Source organism: Petaurus breviceps, unplaced genomic scaffold, assembly GCF_028583685.1.
Source record: "Petaurus breviceps papuanus isolate PSGF00001 unplaced genomic scaffold, PetGlider_PUasm1.0 188, whole genome shotgun sequence".
Classification (NCBI taxonomy): Eukaryota; Metazoa; Chordata; class Mammalia; order Diprotodontia; family Petauridae; genus Petaurus; species Petaurus breviceps.
The window spans coordinates 5,909,441-5,931,789 of NW_027185804.1; the positions used below are offsets into that span (position 1 = coordinate 5,909,441).

Consider the following 22,349-nt stretch of genomic DNA (forward strand, 5'->3'; position numbering starts at 1 on the left):
GGCCTGGGAGCCTGGAATGTCAGAGGTGGGAGGGGCCTGGGAGCCTGGAATGTCAGAGCAGGGAGGGCTCTTAGAGACCTTGTAGTCCAGCCTTCATTTGACCTGAGGGCCAGAGAGGAATAACGTTTTGCAGAGTGTACCACTCTCTACCGTTCAGACACCTTAAGTAGCCCCTCCCATTGTCTACTGACTAAAGTCTAAGGGCAGATGTTTAAGGCCCCTTTCTGGATTCCCTCCAGGGAACCCCCCTCCACATGGGGGATGCCTCGGCCTAGTGGACTTGTCATCTCCCAAACATGCAGTTTCCTGCCTTTGTGCTCATGCTTTTGCTCATTTCTCCTGTTCTGATCCTGCTTCTTTAAGGCCCAGCACAGCTGTCCCCTCTTCCAGGAAGCCTTCCTTGATCCTGCAGTCCAAAAATGATCTTTTCCACTTGGTCTTTGCAAGGCACTTTGAATCTCCCTTAGGTTCTACCTTATTCTATCCTGTGTCACAATGGTCTGATAGCTACCTAAGATTTGTGTATGTGTCACATTCCTTCCACTAGATGAAAGTTCCTTTGGAGGCAAGGACTGGGTATTAATGAAATTTTTAATCTCCTCTAGTGCCTAGCACAGTGTTCTGAACATTGTAGATGTTTAATAGATGATTGCCGAATGAGTCAATCAATGAATAAAGTTTAACACACATTTGATAGTTGGGTTCCCAAAGTGGCAATGTCCAGGAAGGGCATCCGTCCCTCCTAAGGGGACAGCAGTGGGACTGATGCTACTTTAAGGGAATCACCTGTGTGATTCCACATTCTCCTCCGAGGGCAGGTGGGTCCTTTCAGAGAAGATGCAGAGAAGACACAGAATTGTCTGCACAGAACTGTACCTTCCTTGTTCATTCATTCATTCATTCGTTTGTTTGTTTGTTTGCTTGTTTGACACTAGGTGTCCCTATCTTGCCCAGATTGGAAATGCAGCAGCCATTCACAGAGCCATTCCCAGTACTGATCAGCACAGAAGCTTTAACTTGCTCCATTGTTTTGATCTGGGCTGGTTCACTGCTCTATCTCCAGTCCTAGGGACTCTCCAAATTGGTGTCAAAAAGCACAGACACCATGATGGGTTTAAATCTCCTCCTCAAGCTCAAATGATGGATCCACCAGCCTTGGCTGTTCCTGGAGGCATACACCACCACAACCCTGGCCTATACCTTTCTACAGAGCCATCTAGTCCCACTGAAAGCACAATTGTCTAGTTTGTACCTTCAGGCAAAATGAGCTGCTCTCAGATATTCTCTGCAGGGATGTAAAAAAAAAAGTCTTCAGTGAGCCTTTCTGGAAAATAAAGGGTTAATCCAGATAAATTTGACCTTTCCAGAATGACTCAGAATTCTCAGAAGAAAGTTTTTTGCTTGCCTTGTTTTTAATTTTTGCTTCCAATTTAGCAGGACAAAGAATTGGAAGGAGATGAAGTCTCTATTAATACTCCCTAGTATAACTCTTGACAAGTAAGGCAAATACTAGAATCTTGTGTAAGACTGTATGTTACACACACACACACACACACACACACACACACACACACACACACACCATCTTCTTTATCACTTATTCCATAGAACCACAGAATGTCAGAGCTGGAAGGACCTTCAAGACCATCAAATCCAATCTCCTCATTTTCCAAAGAAGGAAACTGAAGCCCAAGAGGAAAGGACTTGTTCAAGGTTATGCATCTGGCCAGTAAGAGCAGGAACTTGACCCCAAGTGTCCTGACCCCCAATCCCTCCTAAATTTCACTCTCTTTGCTAAACACATTTTATCCAGTTGTCAAAGTCCAGACCCTTAGAGAGGAACTGATGAACTCCCCTTCCCAGTGCTTACCACAGTTAGAACTAAAGACCTTCATAGTTGGGGGGAAGAGGGGAAAGGAGAGACTCTCAGGGATGGGGAGTACAACCTGACATCCCATCACATAGAGATGATCCAGGAATCCTCTCTAAAACTTCCCTGATCCCAGGCATTCAGCCTCCATTTGAGCTTTTTCCCAGGCCTGGAACTCTCTTCCTCCTCCTCACCATCTCCTGGCTTCCCTCTATTCCATCAGGTCTCCGTTTAAATCCCTCCTTCTACAGGAAGACTTTTCCCAATCCCTTTACTGCCCAAGCCTCCTCCCCTCTCTTGGTTATCTCCAGTTGACGTCCATGTTGAGCCTGCATGGTTCGTATGTAACTGTTTGCTTGTTGTCTCCCTGATTTGATTGTGAGTGAGGAATGTCTTTTGCCTTTCTTTATGTCTATCTCTATAGCCTTTTGCACAGTTCCTGATGCAGTTCTGGGCTGACTCAACTTGACCTTCAGTACTATAGAGTTTACTATTGTGCAGACTTAAAGCCCAATAAGAAATGCTGAAACCATTTTTAAAGTGTTTGAGGCCACTGGAGATCAACAGTTAATTCTGAAATCCAGGCATCGACCTGGAGATGGAGAAGGCATAGCAGGCAAAGGTCTTCATGTATACTTTTTGTTCACCTGGTCTCAAGTATATCTTACAATTGTAATAATTAATATGGGTGTATTTCTAAGTAGAAAAAATGATAAAGTTTTTATATTGTCTTAAAAATATATACTTACAAAAAATAACAAAATACAGGTCTTGATTTTGTTTATTTGAGCTTATATATTGGCCACCAGAAGGAAGAGAAGAAGGGAGAAAGTGATGGAGAGAGGAAGAGAGGAAGGGAGAAGGGGAGGAAAGGGGCAGGGGGGGAGAAGAAGGAGGGAGAAGGGGGACAGACAGGGAGGGAGGGAAGAAAAAAGGAAGGAAGGAAGGAAGGAAGGAAGGAAGGAAGGAAGGAAAGAGAATTAAACCCTAAATGATCTCCTGGAGGCTGCTTTTTAAAATTTGTCTCATATTAGCTTCTTTTTCTGTTTTTATGTTTGATTTTTTTTTCCAGATGAAACTCCAAGTGAAGAAAATAACACTGGCAATAATAATGCACATCTTTGCAGTACATTATGGGTCACAAAATGCTTTAACAACGAATTTCCTCATTTGAAACTCATAATAAACCTGGGAGGTCAGTGGGCAGGGAAGTGACAGGTACCTCTGTTTTGCAGACAAGGAAACTGAGGTCCAAAGGTGAGAGACTCTAGCAGATGATCAAGCTAAGATGATTTAGCACCCACATCCCCTGATTCCCAGTCCCATGTTAATTCCAATTAAATTGAGAATTCTGATCAGCTGGATTCTGCTTAATTAACCTTTTACTTCAATTAAATACAAAGATTTTGCTTATTTTTTAAACTAGTGTCATTGCTTCATTTATAGGGTTAAGCAGCTTCATGTAACCTTAGCCTTGGCCAGTCAGGGTAGACCTGCCCTTTCCCACAGGGGCTGCCTTGACCATCTATTTGGGGATGATTTCCCGAGGTTCCACTTGCCCTTGTGCTGCTGGATGCCTCTTCTACCTTGTCTGGCCTCAGAATTCCTCTTGGTCCCTCCTTCTTGATACTTTTTCCATCTGCTCTGGCCCTAGAGTCCCTTCTCTAGGGAGAAAGCTTTCCATTTTACAATTCCATACTTAAGTGAAAACGGTAAACCCCTGAGGGCTTAGGAACCAAGTTCACACTGAGGTGCGACCAGCTATTGGCAGAGTAGGGTCTGATGGAGGGAAGGGGGTGAGGGTGATGGAGGGCCTGGAAGCCTGAAGGGACTTGTAGGGGAAAGGCCACAGTGAAGGCTCCCAAAGGAAGGCTGAGGGATGTCCTCAAATTCCCAAATCTGAGCTAAACGATGCGTCTTCACATGTCCCTTTGTCCTTCTGTTCCCAGGAGCTGTCTGGTTTCCAATCTGTAATTTGACATGCTCTTTTAAGTTTGATGACCACATGGATCTCTGGGTGCAGGAATAAGAGGTCTGTCTCTTTTTTTCTTTGCAGGTGAAGCTTTTCAAGTGTTTCATAATCTCCCAAATTCACATTCCCCAGAAAATTATGTCAGGATTCCTATTCAGCTCAAGCTTGGCTTTGACAGCCTTTGAGGTCCCTCCAAGCTCTACAATCTGGGGATTCTGTGACCGACTTCTTGCTGTCTGTCCTAGATTGTCCTGACATTGAACCTTCTCATTGCTCTACTCCCAAAGATGTCATTGAGGCTGGCCCTGATGGCCTTCCTTTTGGCCTTGACCTGGCTGAGAAGTCCCCATAGAATTGGTCTAAATCAGCCCCTTAAACCAGCCCCAGGCACAGCTGCTACAATGAAAGACAAGGGTCCAGCAAAGGAAAGCCTGGGATCCCTGAAGCCCCTGAAGCCTGGGACCAAGGCCTTGGAAACTCAATTCAACAAGCACTTATTAAGTGCATGCTATATATACCACACAAAACTAGGTGTTGGAGACACAAAGATAACAGGAAAATGGCCAAATAAATAATGCCATACAGGAGAAAGCACTGCTTCTGAAATCAGAGGAACTGGGTTCAGATCTTACCTCTGATGTTTACTAGCTATGACCTAAGGCAAGTCATGAAAACTCTCTGGGTCTTAGCTTCCTTATTTGCAAAATAAGGACTAGACGATGTTTACGTTCCTTTCTGGTTCTAGTTATAGGAAAATGATCACATGGCTAAGGTAGGATGTAACAGAACAAAGGAAAAGACCAGTCAGCATGTTCCATGAAAATCAGGGCAGAGAAAGGCGCCTTTCATCAGAGGGTATCAGAGGTAAGGCCCAAGCTGGACCACGAAGGAAGGGAAATGTTTCAACAACTGGAAATGAACAGTGTGTACCCGTCAGGCATGCACAGTGTGTCCAGCCAAGCTGCATGAGCAGGATGGGCTTTGTCCAGGACGCAGTCATCTGCACCCAGGAATCACAAGCACAGCTCGCTACCCCTATTAGCCACACCATCCACCACCCATGGCTGCCACACATACTTCTCTCTTGTCTCTGCTTCTCTCCTTGCCTTTTGCCTTCTTCCTCCCACTTGTTGGAACTCCTGGTTCATCTACCCACAAAGGCCTTTATCAACATGGGGCTGGGGAGGGATGCTCGGGAGTTTGGGCTCTGCTCTCCAGTGGATCAAGTGTCTCTACCTGTTGTGAATGTGGCCAAATGGGGATAATAATAGCACCTGCTTCCCACTGTTGTTGTGAGGGCCGCATAGGTAGTATTTGTAAAGTGCTTAGTATAGTGCCTGGCATGTTATAAATACTAGCTGTCATTATCATTGTGGAGGAAGGTCTGACAGGAGAAGATCATGGAGAAGGCAGGGGAAGGGAGAAGCACTTAGTAGCCAGGTTTGACTTGGACTCAGAATAGGAGTTCTTCATTCTTTGTGTGTTTTGGTCTTCTTGGGAATTCTGGTGATGTCTATGGACCTCTTCTCAGAATTATGTTTTTAAATGCAAAAAATAAAATACAAAGAATTACAAAGAAAGCCAAATATGTTGAACTAGTTATCAAAATTAAAAAATAAAGTTGATGGTCCCCAGGTTAGGAACTGAACCTAAGCTGTATGCAGTAAGACTGAAAACAAGATGATGGAAGTCCTTAAGTGACAGTCTAGGAAGAAGATATTTTATCTTTTTTGTTCTTTGGAGGGGGGAAGGTAAGGCAATTGGGGTTAAGTGACTTGCCCAAGGTCACATGGCTAGTTTTTGTGTTAAGCATCTGAGGTCAGATTTGAACTCAGGTCCTCCTGACTCCAGGGCCGGTGCTCTATTCACTGTGCCACCCAGCCGCCCCTTCTTTTAACAATCTTGTGAGGATTAGCAGGGTAGATATTATCTCCATTTTATAGATAAGGAAGCTGAGCATCAGAAAGATGAAATGACTTGGCCTAGGGAAGCTCAGCCCAGTAAATATCACAGCTAGGAGTGAAACCCAGATAGGGACTGATTTCATGTCCCAGACACTTTCCACTACCCCACACTGCCTCTTCCGAACTTGATCTCAATGCAGTTGATCACAGATATTTCAAGGGATACCAGAACTCAGAGCTGAGAAGGACTACCCCTGGGGTCCATGAACTTCCATTTTTTTAGTCTTTTGGTAATCTGTCACATTTTATTTTGCACTATGAAAGAAGTTAGAAGGAAGAAACTGAAAGATTGTCAAAGGGGTCCATGACACAAAGTTAAAGACCCTGCTCCAGCCCATCAGGGGTCCTATCATTTCACAAATGTGGAAACAAATCCAGAAAGGGAAGTGATTGGCTCTCAGACTACACAGCTGGTAAACAGCTAGGCCAGAATTCAAACCCAGGTCCCCTGGCTTCCCTGCCTGAGCCACCTTGCATCCTCTGCCAAGACCAGAGTGACTTCAGAAACATCCCTGAGAGTAAGTCTCTCTTCCAGATGAACTTCATCATTTTTTTTGTTCTTCAACTAAAAAGACAATATTCTCATTGAAAATATGTGCATTTGCTCAACAAGAGACAGTTCAAAGGCTTTGGACACCAGCAACAGTGTTTGTGCTTCACAGCTCGGCTTGGAATGAAATAAATCTTGTCCAGTGACCAGCCGGACTGTCTAACTTGCCTGTTCTATCAGCCTGATCTAGTGGGATGGGGGTGGGGGAATGAGGGGAGAGCACAGATTCAGTGACTCATTCTGTATTTAGTCCTGTTTTCCTGAGAGGCAGGCACATGGTCTGCCACCCCCTGACCTTTAGAGAGCAGGGACAATGTTTGTCATCAAAAGCAAGGACAGTATCTTCCATCCCCTGACCTTCAGAGGGTAGGGACTGTGCCATCAGAAACAGAGACAATGTCTACAATCCTTTGACCTTCCTAAGTCAAGGACACTGTCTGCCATTAGATCAGGGATAAGATCTGTCTTCTAGACAGTGTCTGTAATGAAAACAAGGACAGTGTCTGCTATCCCTTCACCTCGAGTGGCTGGGGACAGTGGATCTCTTTCCTCTACCTTCAGCAGACAGGATCAGAGGCTGCCCCCGATTTCTTTCTTTTTTTTTTTTTTAAAGCAATCGGGGTTAAGTAACTTGCTCAAGGTTACACGGCCAGTGATTTCTGGGTGTGGTGCTGAGTGTCTGAGCCCAGATTTGATCCCCAGGTCATCCCGACACTGGAGCCGGTGCTCTTACTCGCTGAGCTGCCCCTGCCCCTGATTTCTAGGGAGCAGAAAAAAGAAAGGTGGAATAAGGGAAGACATAAAGAAATTTCAGACACTTCCTAGCTTATTCTCTACTTCTCCTTGTGACCCCTGGGCAAATTCTTCAGCTCTCTTTTCTTGAATATTCTCCTTAGCAAAAACAGCATCCTAGTTCAAAGCCCATGGTGCTGGAGAAAGCATCTGCCACAGTTATTTAATGTACAGGCAACTGTTACTTATTTGTAGCAGTGTTATGGGGTGGAAAATATATCGAACTTGGAATCAGAAGGACCTGGGTTCAAATCCTATCCCTGACACTATAGCTTCATGTTTCTGAGCAAGCCACATAAACTTTACCCTTGATTTTCTCATCTGTAAAATGAGGAGAATAATAGCACCCATCTCACAGGGTTGGTGTAAATCTCAAATGAGATGATGTACACACAGTGGTAGCAAACCTTCAAATGCTATTATTAATGAGATTATATATGGTAAATACGATGTGTTAGAGAAAGGCTTCTCGGCTCCATAATCTGGGAATTCCCTTCCAGCCCAAATAGTCTTATGATTTTATGAAATATTTGTAGTTGACTCAGGAAGCCTTAGGGAAGGAAGTCTGATGGTATGACAGAAAGACTGGACTAGGGTCAGGAGATCTAGGTGATGGTCCCAGCTTTGGCATTAATTCCCTGTGGGGCCTCAGGTAGGTTGCTTCCCCTATCTGGGCTTCAATTTTCTCCTTCGTAAAGTAGCAGATAGAATAAAGGACCTTTCCAGCACTAACATTTTGAACTATGACTCAGCCCAAGCTTTTAGCTCATTATAAGATCCAGCCTCACTGAACACAAGGAATGTAAACTGAATTTAATATCAGCTTAAACCAAATAGATTTAGGAGGCATTTGTAATGAATGTGATACAAATGCCCTGATTTAGCCAACCAAAGCTTTTAATGTAAATTGTATTCATGTATCTTTGGGTTAGAGAAAAACGTTTTTCTTATACTCTCTTATGTGATGAATGTGGACTAATTAAATTCAATTCATTAACATGTATGAAGTACTTTCTACATGTCAACCAGAGAAGATTTTTAAAGATAATATTTGTAAAGTGCCTATATCAATGCTAGCTAATTTTTTTCTGCCACAGCCCAAAGACTGCTTGTTTAGCCAAGGAAGACTTATGGTCTGCATCCATGGAGGCAGGACCCAGAGTGACAGAACCAGGGACTCTTGTAGGGCTCACATGCAGAGCATCCTAAGCCAATTTAAGCAGACTGACAACCCCTTCTCAGTACTCATAAATTCTCTCTTCCTGGATAGATACCCCCATTTTATTATCTGCCAGAGCCCAAGTCCTACCCCAAAGAGGGGTAGGATTCTAGGATTCTAGGATGCTTCCCTTTGGAATCCCTGAATTTGAGTCCAAGGCTGGCCACTTTAAGCCTTACTTAAGCTCCTTGTGCCTCTGTTTCTTCATTTGTAAATGAAGAGGTTGCTCTAGAAGATTTCTAAGAGCCCTTCTAGCTCTTAATCTATGATCCTAGCATTCTCTGAGAAGCTTCTTGGATTTCCCCACTTTTCTGACTGGGATATCACAGCTACCTCAGAGGTAATCTGATAGGAGGTAAGAAAACAGCACATGGGTACCTCACTTATCTGAATGCCATTTATTCAGCAATGTTCCCTATCTAGAACACAATTGAGGCCCAGAGGTGAAGGGAGAAAAAAAGCCTCTAAGCAGGAAAAAAAAAAAAGGAAAAAGGTCATATATTTTACAAATGGAAGAATCCCATATTGAGCAGTTTCCTAAAACAGTGAAATTAGTAAATTAGTGAGTCAAGTAACATTTATTAAGCACCTTTTGTGTGCCAGGTACTGTGCCAAGCACTGAAGAAAGGCAAAAAATTAAAAAAAAGTCCCTGCCCTCAGAGAGCTTACAATCCAATGGGGAAAGCAATAGGCAAACAGCTATGTACAAACAAGATATGTACAGGGCAAATTGTGGGTAATGTCAGAAGGAAGGCACTAAGATTAGGGAGGATTAGGAAGGTTTCTTATTTAAGGTGGGATTTTAGCTGAGACCTGAAGGAAACCAGGGAAGTCTGGAGGTGACAGAGATGAGGAAAGAGAGAGTTCTAGGTAGGGGAAACAGCCAGAGAAAATGCCTGGGGTTAGTTAGAAGATGGGCTGCTGTATGTAGAAGTGAAAGGAGACTATAGTGGTAATGGGAATTTGAAGATCTTCCCTGTCCCTTAATAGGCCTAAGGGAATTTGAAGATCCATGAATATTGCATTGGCGCTAAAGAGAACAATGTCACTGGATCTCAGGTGGCTGGAGGTCCAGTCCCTATCCTGTGTCAAGTTGATTAGATGGGAAAGTCTGAAATAATCTATGAAAAGCACTTCAAAACCATAAAGTTCTGGGCAAAATGAGTTGCTATTACAATGATTATTGGTATTATAATTATCTCATATCCATATAGGAAAAACTAAGTGGATGAAGGATGTCCAGACAATGATATGCTGTTGGACAGATGATCCAAAGAACTGATCCAATTGTCTATCTTGTATAGACAATACCGAAGGATAACGAGCTTGGTCCAGAATTAAACAAAAGGATGTATATGAGCTTAATTGTCTCTGGGAAATTTTGCAGTAATTTTAATGACTCTGAAATCTCTCCCTGAAAAACCTCTTTCACGTCAATATTTTTCCGGTGATGCAAAAGCCTAGAAAACCAGAGTTTCTGAAGAATTAAAGTTGTGGATAACCCCAAAGGCAATGGTGTGAATAGGCTGAAGCATATGAACAGTTACAGGCATGTCTACAACATTGCCTGGGAGACCTTGCATCATGTCACTCCCTTACTCAAGAAGCTTTACTGGCTCTCTATTGCCTGTGCAAGCTCCTCTGATTATCATCTAAAGTTCTGTGCACACCTGTTACTGGTGAAGAATTGGCATAGGAAAAAGGACGTGGAAGATACCATCAGAGAGATATGTAACAAGAAAAGAAGGTAGGCCAATCATGTAATGAGAATGAGGAATAACTATGGGTAACTTGGGCATTCCATTGGCATCTTTGCAATGTCAAGAGATCAAGAAGTACATAGAACACCCTTTGGGGAGAGACATGGAAGAAGGACATGGCTTAGCCCAATGCCTGGAAGACAGTAGGTACTTAATAAATGCTCACTAACTGACTGACATGGACAAGAGTCACATGGCATCAGGAGGGATGGACGAGTTGGGACCTATACCATTGGAGGGAGTGCCCATATCAATGAGATCACAGATCTATAGATATTGAATCTGCTGTAGGATGGAAAACCATGTAATTAAATTAGCTATACAGCTTCCTACTTCACAGCAGACCAGGAGCAAGTTTAAAAGAAGAGAGGAGCCGCACAAGGTCACACAAGACATGGCAGCCCAGGACTTCTGAGGGTGAGTAAGAGCCAACATCCCCAGGCATTTCAAAGAACACTGCACTGTACCCTCAATAGAGAGACAGATCTTTGTAATTATTCTAGGATCATAGTTCCTCTGATTCTAGTCATGACTTTCCACCTAACAGCCCTGGCTCACAATCAGTACCAGGACCAGGGACACTTCAGAAATATCCCTGGGATTCTCCTTTCCAGATTAACTCCAGCAATTCTCTGCACATCTGGTTAAAGGACATTATTCTCAATGAAAATATGTTCAATTGCTCAACAAGAGACAGTTCAAAGGCTTTGGACACTAGCAACAGTGTCTGTACTTCACAACTCGGTTTGGAATGAAATAAATCTTGTCCAGTGACCAGCTGGCCTGTCTAACTTGCCTGCTCTATCAGCTTCATCTAGTGAGATGGGGAGAGTAAAGGGAGAACATAGACCCAGTGACTCATTCTGTGTTTAATCCTGTTTCCATAAGGTGCAGGCACATGTTCTGCCACCCCCTGGCCTTTAGAGAGTAGGGACAATGTTTGTCATCAAAAGCAAGGACAGTGTCTGCCATCTCCTAACCTTCAGAGGGTAGGGATAAAGTTTGTCATCAAAAGCAAGGATAGCTTGGGCAAGTCACTTAACCTCAATTGCCCTCCAGAAAGCAAAAAAATTAAAAAATAAAAAGGGGGTGTCTAGGTGGCGCAGTGAATAGAGCACCAGCCCTAGAGTCAGGAGAACCTGAGTTCAAATCTGGCCTCAGACACTTAACACAAAAACTAGTCACAACCCCAATTGCCCTCCAAAAAGCAAAAAAATAAAAATAAAAATAACAAAAGCAAGGATAGTCTTCCATTTTCCAACCTTCAGAAAGTTGGGACAATGTTTGCCACCAATAGCAAGGACAGAGTCTGCCATTCCCTGACATTCAAAGGGTAAGGACTGTGCCATCAGAAACAGAGGCAGTGTCTTCCATCCCCTGATTGTCAGAGAGTAGGGACAATGTTTACCATCAGAAGTAAGAACAATGTCTGCCATCCTCTGATCTTTAGAGGGCAAGGAGAGTAAATGCCATCAGAAATAAAGACGCTGCACCCACCCCCAACCTTCCGTGGACTGGGCCCAGAACTGCCACTCCCTGGCCTTTGGTGGGCAAAGTTAATGGCTGCTATGCTGTGTGTGTATGTGGCCAATAGAGCTGATTCTGCCCTTCCACTTCCAGTTAGCTTTCTTAATATAATACTGGCTGGTTTCCCCCTTCTGGATGACAGAATACTTTTCTATTCCTCTGAATCAGGAGAAGCAACAATTTTCAAACTATTTAATTTCTGTTCACCGAATTCTCCAAGGACAGAGTCTCCTGATTGCTTCATCTCATCCCATGACCACCTTTCAGAAACCTTGCTGTTGCTGTCTTTGTTGTTGTTGCAACCTTGTGGATAGTCTTTTTGCCCAACACTCAGTTTAAGCCCAGACTTTAAGTGACAAGGGGGCTGCTCTATCTTTGTTCATTTCTAAAACAAAAGTTCAAAAACCTGCCAACCCAAGTTCTTCATTCAAACAGCACCCAGTCTGTTCATTACAGAATCAAGGAGCTGTAGTTAGAAGGGCTCTGAGAAGCCATCTCCTTTTTACAGATGGGGAAAGTGAGACACAGAGTAAGGCTAAATGCCTTGCCCAAGTTGACACTGGGAATAAGCATCAGAGAGGAAATCTGAACCCAGGTCTTCTGATTCCAAACTCACCATCCCTCATTACCTCTCTCTTCCTTCTTTGAACTCCAACAGCTCTTTTATAGTGAGAACTACACAGTTTGTTTGGTATTGTTCCATGTTCACTATCCTTGTCACTCCTGGATATTGTAAACTCCTAGAGGATAGGAATATCTCACCCTAGACTTTCACTGCCTCCATTTCCCTAGACTCCTAGAATTGCAGAGTTGGGAAGGACCTCAGAAATCATTTGTTTCAACCTCCATCGAACACCCACTTTAATATTGAGCATGTTGAGGGTGGTTGGTAAATACTGAATGGGATTTATTGATCAGAGTGAGATTGAATAATGGGTCTATCTGGATCCCAGTAACCCAGACAGAGATTTCTCTGCCATTGCCTCCTCAGGAATACACAGAAGACAGAGTATACAGACATGAGAACAGATTTTCCAATTGGATTTAAAACCAACTAGAAATAAGGGGCTGGCCTTAAGCTTCTGCTCCTGTTAGACCCTGTTTTGGTCAAGATTAGTGAGTGCTGAACTTCTATCTATGGCTCCCTTGAGCCTTTCAATTCTCACCACCTTCCCTCGTGCCAGTGACTTGGGGGAGCTTAATCTGCCCTTCCTACTGTAATAAAATGCCTTAAGTCTCTGTAGCCCAACAAATCCCTAGGAATGATTACCCCCTTATTTGGATGCTGTGGGAAGAGGGAATATAGGGCAAACAAGGAGAAAGTTAGTCTTCTGTGGGGATAAGAGAATTATCGTCCTGAGGAGTCATACCTAATGATTCTGGAACCCCCAGAAATAAGTCAGAAAAATGTTCTCAGATCCACTTTTAAAGAAAAATTTCAGTTGGGTGGGAATGTGAGACTATGGGATTAATAGAATATAAGATCTTCCCTGTCCATTAATAGGTCTATGTGACTACATGTGCTCCTTTTTCCCATGGAACATGGGCCGTGTTCCCAGGTCTAAAGGTACACAGGTATTTTAATCACGATGTCTTGCTGCTTTGAATTTCGGCTCAGTTAACAGCTGTGATACATCCTGTGTCACAAAGAGTCCATGAGATGATTCAAGGGGATTTATGTTGCCTTGAGGGAGGAACTTGCCTAAGGAGAAGCTTGCTTAGGGGGAAACTTGCTTGGGAGGCTTGCTTGCAGGAAGGCTTTCACACCTTTTGGCACTGAGTCACATGGGTTGTGTTGCCTTCTGGCTCTGAGCTTACTAGTTGAAAACTATATATACTGGGAGGTTGGTATTTAATTTGGGGGCTCATTCATGAGAAGAATGCTTCTTTGTGATCTGGCCAGATGAGACTCTGGGGAGCCATTGTTAAGGAGCACCCCCACTTTGAGAACCTAGATGTTGGCACTTTCTGGTCTGGTGATTATATGTATTTCTTTGTTTAGACAGTTGGAGCCCTGTCTAGTGGATCTCTGTGCTGATTTCTCTATCTTTCTCTGCTTGTATTTTTTCCACATTCAGGGTGCTGACCCTTCCCCTGAACTAGTGAATGACATATATTTTTATTTAAAGTAAGATTATTGACCCCTTTGAAGCTGTCTTTCCTTTAGAAAAATAGACCAAAGAACCTGTGCTAGCAGGCCATCCCGGGTGTGCTAGGGTGCTTGCTAATACAGAGACCTTGTTGAAAAACTTCAGACTGGACTAGCATGAAGGCAGAATGGACCAGATATTCACAGGGAGGCACCATCAGGTAGTATCCTATTTAAATGAATTTTTCTTGTTAACTGGGTGCTAAGCTCACTTGTTTCTAGCTATTGGACAAGTACAAATGTTATTTGGTATTCTCTAAATTATGATGCCAGGAACAACACTCAGAGCAAGTCAACATATATTTATTAAGTGCTTACTAGGTTTCAGGCACTATACTAAGAACTAGGGATACAAAGCAAGGTAAAAAACCCAACCAAACTAGATAGATAGATCAATGAATGAATAAATAAATGCAAAAACAGTCCCTACTGTCAAGCTGCTCACAGTCTTCCCATTGCCTTACATCTCTGCAGTCAAATCGGCCACATTTTCATGAAGAGCTAGGACTTCTAGAAGTTTTTAAAAAAGAAGTTCTGTTCTCTGGTCTAAGGAGAGCTTTGCTTGGTTTTCCAAAAGGATAAAACTTGCTTTTGTTTTTTTTACTTTTTGGAGGGGGGAGGGCAGGGCAATTGGGGTTAAGTGACTTGCCCAAGGTCACATGCCTAGTAAATGTTAATTGTCTGAGACCAGATTTGAACTCAGATCTTCTTGACTCTAGGGCCTGTGTTCTATTCACTGTGCCACCTAGCTGCCCCAAACTTGCTTTCTTTGAAAACATTGCCTCAAACCCCTAAGCTACTAATCAGCTTTAGTAAATTTGAGAAGGAAAGAAAGAGGAAGAGAAGGTAAGAGGGGGAGAGAGAGGGGAGGAGGGAGAAAGAAAGAAAGGGAGGGAGGGAGAAAAAAGAAAGGAAAAAACAAAGTAAGGGAGGGAGATAGAAAGGGAGGAAGGAAGAAAGGAAGGAAGGAAGGAAGGAAGGAAGGAAGGAAGGAAGGAAGGAAGGAAGGAAGGAAGGAAGGAAGGAAGGAAGGAAGGAAGGAAGGAAGGAGAGAGTGAAGGCAGGAAAAGGAGGAAGAGAGGGAAAACAGAGAAAGAAAGAAAAAGAAAGAAAGAAGCTACCCTTTCCTTCCTAATTTCTACCCTCTCATTGAAAACCACTAATCCACTAAGTCAGGTGCCCTGAATCCTAGCTTGGTCCGTTTTCCATTAGACCACACTGTCCCATATGAAGCCGTTCCTGAGTGGTCCTTCCCACATTGTTCTCTCCATTTCCTGCATAGGACAGTTCTACTTCTAGGAGGCAGCCTGGCCTCCTTTAGGGTAGTGATTACCTTCTGCCTCCAGGAAAGATGTCATGGTAAAGGACAGGATCTGTAGGTTGCCCTGGGGAGGAACCTTAGAAGCGTGCCCCACCTCACCCATGTCAGTACCTGGAGTGAAGCCCTGCCCACCCCAACTAGCCTTTGCTAGTTTCAGCCCTAGGCTAGGGCTAGGGCACAGCAGGTGCTCACTGAACATTCATTGACTTTGATTCATCTTTGGTAAAGAGAACCAGAGCCTTTTTCTTTGTATTAGAGATCATTTTTGTGGTTTTACACTGAAATGAGCAAGTCATTGCTGGGTCTGGGTCACAGGGTCATACTGGTCATAAAATCACAGAATTTATAGCATGAAGGGACATTAGGAATTGTCTACTCATAGAATCATAGCTCTAGAGTTTGAAGGGACCTCAGAAACCATCTAATCAACCCCTCCTTATTTATAGATATGGAAACTGAGGCTCCTAGACATAAAGTTGGAAGGAACCTCAGAGGTCAATTAACCCAACCCCTCCATTTTACAGAGGATGACAAGAAGGCCCAGGGAAGTTGTTAAGCAGCTTACCCAAAGTCACATAGGGAAAAAGCACAAGGTGTAGGATTTGAACCCTGTGTTCTGGAATCAGAGTTCTTTTCACCATGCTACTCTCGGGCCTCAGTTTTACCCTCTGAAAAATGAGGGATTTGCCTGGAGGACCTCTATGGATTCTTCTAACTCTGCCATTCTTTGATTCTAGGAGTCAACAAAAAGCCTCTTTACAAGAAGGTGAAAGTCCTAATCAGCCAGGAGTCTAATGGAAGCCATCTTCCTGGGAATGCAGGTGCCAGTTCACACCGTGCCAGAGTGGTTCTTCATCATGAAGGTGCTGGTTCACACCAGGGAGTTGGAGTCACTTGTTCAGAGTCACACAAATGGTAAACGACCAAGGTAGTATTTGAAGTCAGGTCATCTGACTTCAGATCCAGTGCTCTTTAGACAATGTCATAACCCAACCTCCCACTTTTACTGAGGAGGAAATGGAAGCCTAGAATTGGAAAGTAGCTGACTTACCCAAGGTCAAGTTAGTCATTGCACCAGGAGTAAAACCCAGAGCTTCTGATATTAAATTCAGTGTTCTTTCTATGTTATATTATCTAACATTATTGCCCAAAGCCATCCAAGCAGGATTTGAAACCAGACCCTCTGCCTCTAACTCCAATGTTCTTTCCATGGCTCCTAGACTTCAAGGGCCTGGGCTGCCAGAAATGGAACAGATTAGAATGGACACACAGCTCTAGAAGCCTTTACCATTTAGCCTCTCCCCACATCCTTGGTCTTTCTAAAGTAAGGACTGTTCCTTTGTCCCCAGAGATAGGAGGAGGAAGGAAATTACTTCCCTGACCTCAATACAGATAGGACAAAAATGCTGAAAGATGTTTCCTGAAAGGGGAACCATCATTTTCACAGAGAAGAACGTCAGCTCCCAGTCCTGCTAGTCATGCTGATGACAATACCAGCAGGGGGATAGTTGTACAGCTGTTATATTATCCTGGAAAATTCTCCATTGCCCTGGTGCCATCTTCCCTTGGGCTCTGCCCCTGACCCAGATTCATACGTTTCAGGGTAATGTTCCCAGAGAGGCTTGAGGGAAGCTGCATGGATGGAGGCCAGGGACATACAATCAGGTGGTACACTGATGGGCTGAAGGAAGGGACTGACCACAGGCTAGGGAGTGAACGACGGGCTTTGATTCTAATTTGCCATGTGGCTTTGGGCACATCACTACTTCTTTGTTTGTTCTTGGTTCAGAAAGTTCAAAAGTTCATAGGCTCAGAGGAACTGAGGAAGGAACTTCAGAGGCCATCTAGTCCAACCCCTTCATTTTACAGGGAGACAATGAGGCCCATAAAGGTTAAGTGACTTACCCAAAGTCACTTAAGTAGTAAGCATCAGATACAGGATTTGAACCCAATCCTTTGTCTCCATAGCTCATGCTCTTTCTGCTGTGCCATTCTTGGGACCTCAGTTTTTCCTTCTGAAAAATGAGGAATTGGACTGGGTGACCTCCATCAATCCTTCTAATTGTACCATCCTTGAAGTCTCTGGTTCATGTAAAAACTGTCTGTAGCCCTTTATCTGGAAAAACTGAGACCAAGGGGCTAATGGAAGTTACCCCCTTGAGCAGACTGATGGATGGGGATAATGTCTGCCAGGAATATAGACACTGCTTCTCCCCTGTGTTAGGGGAGGGTTTGTGTCATGAAGATGCTTGGTTCACACTGTCAGAATGATCCTACATAATAGCATTGCTGGTTCACACTGTCAGGGCAGGGTCTACATCATGAAGGTACTGGTTCCTATTGTCAGGGAGGGGATTACATAATGGAGGAGCTGTGGTTCCCATTGGATGAGGGTGCTGCTTCACACTATGTCAGGATGATTCTACATGATGAAAATGCTGATTCACACTGTGTCAGGCAAGTTCTACATGCTTAGTGAAAAAGACTTTTTCCTCTAGAGTTTCCAGTATCTAGTAGCTTTGGGTATGATCACCTTTTGTGGCAGTCAAGCAAAACAACTTCAGTTCCTTACCTCAGAAACCATGGTTGGCCAAAACAAGCCATTGACCTTTGCAGCCATAATGTGTTCTCTCCTACAAATGGTCTGTCCTTTAAGTTGGTGATACTAATCCAGTTCTGTATCTCCCCTAATACTGAGCATACAGCACTGTATGAAGTGGGTGTTTAATAGATACCCGTTGATTTAAATAGTTTGTTAACTTCGATGTTCTCCAGCAGAGCACTCCAAGAAAATGGAATACAATGGGAAGAGTGCTGGATTTTGTGTGGGAAGACCTGGGTTCAAATCCTAACTCTGACAATTACCACCTGTGACATAATGGACAAATTCACTGAACCTCTGTGGGTCTCAGTTTCCTCATCTGTAAATTGGTGGGGTTAGACCAGATGACACCTGAAATCCCTACCAAAAGCATCTAGGTGGCACTGTGGATAGAATACAGGCCCTGGAGTGAAGAGGACCTGAGTTCAAATGTGGCCTCAGACTAGCTGTGTGACCCTGGGCAAGTCACTTAACCCTATTTGCCTCAGTTCCTTATCTGCAAAATGAGCTGGAAAAGGAAATGGCAAATCATTCCATTATCTTTGCCAAGAAAACCCCAAATTGGATCATAGAGAGTTGGACATAACTGCAATGACAACAACAACAACAAAGAAAACAAAATCCCTCCCAGTTCCAAATCTATGGTCTTATGGATATTTAGAAAATCAAATGTATTCTCATCACTTTTGACAGAGTAATTTAAGAAAAAACACTGCCTCCTTTACCTAACCACCAGGAATTCACATCCCTCTCACTTTAGCTCAAAATTAGAGAAAGCTTTAGCTCATTACTCCTACCATCTCCACGTGGAGCAAATTCATTGAACCCTTGAATGTCTTACCTTTGAGGACCATGGGCCCCCAGGTCAAATAACTAAGGAAGATGGGGGGCTCTATGGATCAGACCCAGTATACCCACCAAAGAAGAAAGAGAAACATTACCTAGTAGTGGACTGCAGAACCCAATGTCCCAGATGTTGCTGAAGGTGAAAAAGAGGAAATGAAATGTTGGTCCTGGAGTGCCTTCAGTGTGGGCCTGTCCTTCTCCTGCTTGGAACAAGAAGGGATCGGGTTAATTTACATTCTCAATAGTCAAATCTGAATGGAGTACTCAGCAGGATTTGTAATCTGATCAAACACAGAGATCCCAGGTCAAAGCCATAACTCCTGAACTGTCACAACAATTTCAAACATCAGTAAGAACCCAGAGCTCTTCGCCTAGTCATTGTTGAGGTTCAGACAAAGCCTCAAGATGAATGACAATAAACAGGGATGTGAGATTTGTCCTGCTGTGCTTGCTCATGCTCCACTAACATTTTCTTTCAATTCTTCCCCAAAGGTTGCCTGTCCTCAGAGAGCTTTCAAGACAGACCTCAATCTCAAAGAGCTCACATTCTAATATAGGAGGGCTCAGTTTCAAGGCAAATGGAAAGGCCCCATGGTCTTTAAGGTCTGACAATTAAAGAGGCAGGACAGATTATAAAGTTCTGTGAACCTTGTTTAGCAACAACAGGACAAATGGACCTTAACCAACGGAAAGGAGAGAGTGGCCCCAAGAGTTAGAGTTACTACACATCTATCATCTAAGGACCAGGTAAGCTTGGTGCCTCCAGATTCTGGCCTTCAAATGACAAACATTCTTTAGCCACAGCAACACATTAAAGCTGTCTTGGTTTCAAGGATTGCGGCTGTGTTGGAAGTGGGGGGAGGACTTGAGAATGAAGAAGGAGGGAAGGTAGTGGAAGAAAAAAACATCCAGCCACAAGTAAATTCAAAACAAGCCTCAAGGCCAAGTATCAGTTTGGGGATTATCCATGCCTCTGCTGTTCTCCCTTAGTGTCATTAGCCAAATACTCCCAATGTGTTCTTTTATGGAAAAAAAGGTGATGCTGAGCTCCCTGGGTCACAGTCACTCTGGGGGTGGAGAGTATATTGGCACCGAAGATAGTTTTCTACATCTCATTCCCAATTCTGGGGCTCAGATAGGGTGTAGCCTCATTGGCTAAGACTTCAAAGCCCAGGATGACCAAAATCTTTTCTATCTCCCTGTCTCCTGGGGAAAGGGGAAAGGGGAAAGGGGGGCTCCTCCATGGCCCCCTCCCCCAGATTCTGCTCTAGCAGGCTAGACTTTGTGCAAACCTTTACAGAAAGAATGAGATACCTACAGAGACAGAGATGACAGTCCCACATAGGGGATGCATGAACATTTGACTAACGTCTCATAAACAAGAGACTAGAGTCTGCAAGTTGCAGAAAAGGCATAAAGAAAAACTTCCAAACAATTAGAGAGGCTCCAAAACAAGGACAGACTGGCCTGGTAGGCCATGGGATCAGAGGCACAAGAGAGCCTAAGCTGAAGGGATCTTAAAGGTCATGTTTTCCCACCTCCTTATCTCACTTGTAAGTCAAGACATCACCCTCTGGATGCTGTTGGTTCTCTCTGAGAATGAACAACAACAACTTTACAGATAAGGAAGGAAACAAGGACCTAGAGAATCAAAATGACTCAACTGAGGTCACACATCCAGTAAGCATCAAAGTGAGGATTCAAACCCAAGTCTTCTGACTCTAGAATTTCCCATCCTTCAAGGCCTTTAAAACAAATGCTGGATGAACACTTGTCCAGAATGTTGTAGAGGGAATTCCTTCTTGGGAACAGGTTGGACTGGATGACCTCCGAAGTTCTTTTGGACTTCTGGCCCAGATCCTGTCTGATGTCCTTTGTTCCCATCAGATGGGCTGATAATGTCATGTATCACTACCCCTGGTCACTTTCCTCAAGGACCCTGAGATCCTTGGAGACTCCAGAAGGCCCTCAAAAGGTGATGTTCCCTCCATCATGTTATCACCACTCTAACGACACAGCTTGAGAAGGTGGTTTCCTGTCCTTGAGCTTGTGGACCCCCCGTAGACAGGCACCTATGGTGGAGCAGCACTAGCAGATGTCTTCTGAGACATTTCTGAGTACTTGATACCCTGGAGAGGAGCCAGCCCGGGGGAGACTGCAGAGGCTGACACTCGTCATTTTGATGTAACAAACCACAGTGTGTCCACTGCACCGGGATGATTAAGTGCTTTGAGGAAAGTTGGACCCATCTGGAAGTTATCAAAAGTTGCTTGTGAAATGGTATGAAGGGAGTCAGAAAAAACTGCCCAAGGGCTGGGAAACCTGCTCTGTATTAGAAGAAACTAAACTACCAAAAAAAAATCCTTTGAGGATTACTTTGATAAATGGAAATCTTTTTTTTGTTTGTTTAGTTTTTTTTACTTAAAAGAGAGAAGTACATAAAATCTTCCACTCACCCAATTTTTAACTAAGACAAGGAAGGTGTCCTGGAGCAACAGAAATGACACGAGAGGTAGGGGCCACGGGGCAGAATGCTATTTATGCTGCCAATTGCAGTTGTCTTGTTGGTTGATTTTTAAAATTATTTTTCCTAATTACAAAGGAGGGCCTAATGGGTTGAGGCATATTGGGAAACAGTTGAGGTATAAAACACACACACAGTATCAGTGAATTTTTAAATAAAAGACAAAGAACATTGGACTAGGAATCAGAAGCCCTAGTTCAAGTAAGAATTAAATGATCTTGGATAAATGATTTAATCTTTTCAGGCCTCTATTTTTCATCTGTAAAATAAAGGTGGAGTAGAGTAGGAAGAATATTGTCCTGGAAGACATTAGCTCCAGTCTCCGTCTCTGCCACTAACTTTCCATATGAGCTTGGGTAAGTACTTCCCTTCTCTGGCTCTCAGTTTCCCCATCTGTAAAATAAGTGGATTGCATTAGATAGCTTCTGAGCAACTCTAAATCTATTCCTTTGACTCCATGGTCTCTAAGGGCCCTTCTAGTTCTGATGCTCTATGATGACACAAAGCTTGACTAAAATAATGTATTTCAGTAAAGTAATAGAAATTAACAGGGGGAGTGGGTAGAAGCAAGTAGAAATGATGTGTGAAAAATGCAAAGATAGGGAAGAGACAGAATGAGAGATGGATATCAACACAGAGAGAAACACAGGGACACCACACATACAAGAAAACATGAACACAGAGACACACAGAGATACATACAATATAGATTGACAGAGAAGCCTGCAGAGACTCAAAGGGTGGGAAAAGCCCCAGACGCATACACAGCATGCTGAGTAACACTTTCACTGAGTAACAGCCTTGTCTTGTGGACTCATAGCATATGGCAGCTAAAGTGATGTTGCATTTTCACAACTATAGGCATAAATAAGGATCATATTTCAGGCACATGTTGCATGAAATTAAGTGAAAGGCTGGATCTGGGCTGTGGATCAGAAGGTCCCCAGGCTTGCTCTGTTGCCATCAACAAGCAACAGACTCATAAGCAAAATGACATGGGAAATGTCAAGCATTTCACAACAAAAAGAGGAATTCTCCATTACTGTAGGTGTTCAAGCAGAATTGCCTGACTGCTTGTTGGAGATATTGGAAGAAGAAGATGCATTTTGGGTAAAACTTTGACTAAGTGCCCTCTGAGGCCTCCTTTAGTTCAAGGATCCTAGATTTATAAATGATGAGCTATTTAATACCTGCATCGATAGAATTCCACATATACAGGGACTTCAGGGTAAGAAGATGTTGCACTACCTGAT

The 22,349-nt window shown here is 43.5% G+C and overlaps 1 protein-coding gene across 1 annotated transcript in view; it reads right to left on the minus strand.

Annotated features, from left to right (window-relative positions):
• Nucleotides 1-22,349, minus strand: part of IRAG1 (inositol 1,4,5-triphosphate receptor associated 1) — a 151,475-nt gene that overhangs the window by 89,289 nt on the left and 39,837 nt on the right. The window contains exon 2 of the mRNA XM_069091217.1: nucleotides 18,668-18,772. The gene's annotated coding sequence lies outside the window, so the exon portion shown is untranslated. The remainder of the gene's footprint in view (nucleotides 1-18,667; nucleotides 18,773-22,349) is intronic.